This window comes from Bison bison, unplaced genomic scaffold, assembly GCF_000754665.1.
Source record: "Bison bison bison isolate TAMUID 2011002044 unplaced genomic scaffold, Bison_UMD1.0 scf7180017864490, whole genome shotgun sequence".
Classification (NCBI taxonomy): Eukaryota; Metazoa; Chordata; class Mammalia; order Artiodactyla; family Bovidae; genus Bison; species Bison bison.
The window spans coordinates 7,372,402-7,376,940 of NW_011495049.1; positions in this window are offsets into that span (position 1 = coordinate 7,372,402).

Below are 4,539 nucleotides of genomic sequence, written 5' to 3' on the forward strand. Positions count from 1 at the left end.
GGCAAGAACACTGGAGTGGGGTGCCATTGCCTTCTCCAATGCAGGAAAGTGAAAAGTGAAAATGAAGTTGCTCAGTCATGTCCGACCCTTAGGATGGACTGCAGCCTACCAGGCTCCTCCATCCATGGGATTTTCCAGGCAGGAGTACTGGAGTGGGGTGCCATTGCCTTCTCCGATTAGAGGATTAAGAACCATTTTTAAAACTTCAACACTTGATGAACATCTTTCTCAAGTACTCTGGCCCACAGTCTTGCTAACGTCTACAGTGCAACAAATATAAAATTTTTCATTCTTCTGGACTTTCTACAACACTTTGATAATAATGCACAGAATATAAATGTAAAATTGTGATCAGGCCAAATCTCACGTGAATTCAGAATATAACCTATAAAACATCACTTTAATAGAATTTTTATATCAGCTGCCTTGCTGTTCTTTCTCAAAGTAATAAAAACTGTCTTTGCTGTTTCTAATGTTTTTCTGTAACTGATCTTAACATGAAAAGCTTAATTTCACTAGGTAAGTTTAAAAAAAAAAGCTAAATCTATATAGAATAAAAATGTAGTCATTTACATGAGATTTTTAATGAAAGCATACTTGAAGTTCTAAGTTCTCAGTCAACTAAGGCACTTCATAGCCTGAAACAAGCAAAATCTTTTTTTCATTTGAAAAAAGGAAATTTACCAGTTGGTTTTAAAATAAATATGCATATATAATTTGGGATTTTTTTGGTAAACCTTAAATATTTTTTCAATAGAATCAATGTAAAATAATTTTTCCTTTCAATATTTTGAAATTATAAAAGAGAATCATTAGACTTATTTTAGTACTTTATTGTTGCTTGTGCCAGACAGCATACAAAATGATGTATATGCATCATTTCATGTAATTGTCAATAAACCTTGCATGGATTAGTATAAGGTAATACTAAGAATTCTTATTTTGTATTTGAGGAAATGAGCAAAGTTAGGTATCTTGTCCAAAGTCACACACAGTGTGAAGCTGTGGAAAGAGATGTTGAACCTAGGCTGGCTGACTTCAGAATCACCTTAATGCTTGAGATTGACAAGCTTCTCGATATTTCATACTACTTTATCCTTTATAATATTGTCATAATAGCATTCATACATAATCTGAATGTTGCTTAATTCTTAGTTTCTTCAGAAATTCAGTACTGAATTTAAAAAATATAATTGTAAGTTTTTATATCATTTTAATATAATCCTATAATTATTTTATAGAACATAAAATTATATAATTTTAATATTCTACAATTTTATATAACATACAATTATATAATTTTAATAATTTTATATAACATAAAATTGTATAATTTTAATATTTTTTGTAAAATAAACTTTATTCTAAAACATATCCCAAACTGCAAGACACAAGTACTGTTGAAACAGGTAAATGTATATGTACATTTTGTGGTGAAACAAAAAGTCTTGACCTTTAAGAAGTCTCTATTGATAAAACCCAATTTAAAGATTTGTTTCCAAATTACATATATAAACTCTAGCATAATTCTAAAAACAGTCAAAGTAAAACACAAAACTATGTGAACTGTGAATTCGAGTATAAAAACAAGATATATGTACATTTGAATCTGTGCAGAGTGCTTCAAATTAATTATAGTCTAATTTCAAACAAATTGATCGCACAACCAAGTCCACAAGTCATAGGCTAATGAACAGATTTTATTAAATGACAAAAGTGATTTATTTCCAAATCTTCTGTGTGATCTGGCAACTGCCGCCTCTTATCTTTCCATACTCAAAGATAAATAGGGTTCTGTCACATCTGATGTTAACCATCACGTGGTTTGTTAGATTTGGGGCATTTTTGATTGAGACTTCCTCATTAAATTTGCTTTCCTGTGACATCTTTCTTCATCTGTTCGTCTTCTAAATATTTCAGGTACCAAAATCTCATTACTACACGACTGTGTAATTATGGTAGCTTCCTTCATTCAAGTGGACATTTAGAGTTCTCTTCAAAAAAATGAAAAAGAATAGCAGAAAACTCGATAAGAACAAGTTAACTTCATAAATACACTTCTTTATCCTTTAATCAGTTCAGTACAATTTCTCAGTTGTGTCTGACTCTCTGCGACCCATGGACTGCAGCACTCCAGGCCTCCCTGTTCATCACCAACTCCCGGAGTTTACCCAAACTCATGTCCACTGAATTGGTGATGCCATCCAACCATCTCACCCTCTGTCGTCCCCTCCTCCTCCCACCTTCAGACTTTCCTAGCATCGGGGTCTTTTCCAACGAGTTAGTCCTTTGCATCAGGTGGCCAAAGTATTGAAGTTTCAGCTTCAGCATCAGTCCTCCCAATGAATATTCAGGACTGATTTCCTTTAGGTTGGATTGGTTGGATCTCCTTTCAGTCCAAGGAACTCTCAAGAGTCTTCTCCAACACCACAGTTCAAAAGCATCAATTCTTCGGCGTTCAGCTTTCTTTATAGTCCAACTCTCACATCCATACATGACTACTGGAAAAACCATAGCTTTGACTAGATAGACCTGTGTTGGCAACGTAATGTCTCAGCTTTTTAACATGCTGTCTAGGTTAGTCATAACTTTTCTTCCAAGGAGCAAGCGTATTTTAACCTCTTGAAATATTATTAGTAACTCCCCAGGTTAGAGTTTTAGAGCTTGGATGTAGTGAAAGTTTCAGAATGTAGTAAAGGGGACAAAAGTCAGTCCTATAGAGATGTGGGTACATTTAAAAATTCTGTTAAATATGTAAATGGGTTAATGCATTGGGCAGAGGACACATTTAATCATGTCTCTTCTGACTCATCCCTTCTTAGTTGCTTTTTTCTTTAGGAAATTAACATTTTAGTTAGTTTTAGATGGAGAAAATTGCCATCATTAGGGAATTTCTCTGGCTTTTCAATGGTAACGTAGGAAAACTAGTTGTTAACATAGGAAAGTGAAATAATAAGTGGTGGTGAACTATCAGAAAAATCAATTTTCCAAATTTGCTTTTATTAGCAGACTGTTTCTCTACCTCAATATAATTTTCTAGCTATTTATAAGATCCCACCTTGACATTAGCAGTGTTAGATATAGTATTCTGGTTAGTATTCTCAAAATGCAATGGCTTTAAGGTGAGGTGATTTATCATTGCTGTTGACATTTTCTGGAAGTTTATAGTATGTACAGGTTTTTCAAATCCATCCTCCTAGTTTAAGTCTGAACAAATGAAGCTCAGCAACAACAACCTGTTGAGTCATATCATGACAGCAAGATTATAACCCCCAGTCTCTGTCTGCTAGTATTGTCGTCACTGTGACTACACTATACTGTATCTAATCAGGTCTCTATTCATTTTAAAAATAACCAAAATATCTTCATAAGAAAAAGTAACAAAACTTTGAAAGTTAATATCTGAAGGTTTTTTTTTTTCTTGGATAGAGTTTATGCATATTCTTTATTAGGAATATACCTCTATCTTCCTTTTTAGGATGAGTCAAATATTTATGTTTTGTTTCACTTAAATGTAAAACCTAAAACTTTAACACTCTTAGAACTAAAAGAGGAAAATTTCCTTGACACTGATTTTTGGCAATGACTTTCTGGATATGACAGCAAAAGCAAAATAAATAAGTGGGATTATATCAGACTTAAAGACTGCTGCACAGCAAAGGAAATATTCAGCCAAAAGGAAAAGCAACAATATTTGTTTTTCTCTTTTTGACTTCACTCTGTATCACAGACTCTAGGTTCATCCACATCACTACAAATGACTCCAAATGTTGTACCTTTTTATTGCTGAGTAATATTCCATTGTATATATGCACCACATCTTCTTTATCCATTTCCTCTGTCAATGGACATTTAGGTTGCTTCTGTGTTCTGGCTATTGTAAATAGTGATTCAGTGAATATTGGGGTGCATGTGTCTTTTTGAATTTTTAATGCATATATGAAGAATCTAGAAAAAATGATACAGATGAACCTGTTAGCAGGGTGGGAATGGAGACACAGACATAGGGAATGGACATGTGGAGATGGGGGGAGGGAAGGGGGCGGAAAAATGGAATTGATGTGTATACACTGCTGCTGCTGTTTAGTCACTAAGTCACGTCCAACTCTTTGCAACCCCATGGACTGCCAGGCTCCTCTGTCCATGGGGTTTCCCAGCAACAATACTGGAGTGGGTTGCCATTTCCTTTTCCAGGGGTATATACACTACTATGTGTAAAATAGCTATCTACTGGGAACCTGCTGCATAGAGCGGAGAGCTCAGGTAGGTGCTCTGTGGTGACCTAGAGGGATGGGCTTGGGGGGGAGGTGAGAAGGAGGTTCAAGAGGGAGGGGATATATGTATCAGATCAGATCAGTTGCTCAGTCATGTCCGACTCTTTGCAACCCCATGAATCGCAGCACACCAGGCCTCCCTGTCCATCACCAACTCCCGGAGTTCACTGAGACTCACGTCCATCGAGTCAGTGTACCATCCAGCCATCTCATCCTCTGTCGTCCCCTTCTCTTCCTGCCCCCAATCCCTCCCAGAATCAGAGTC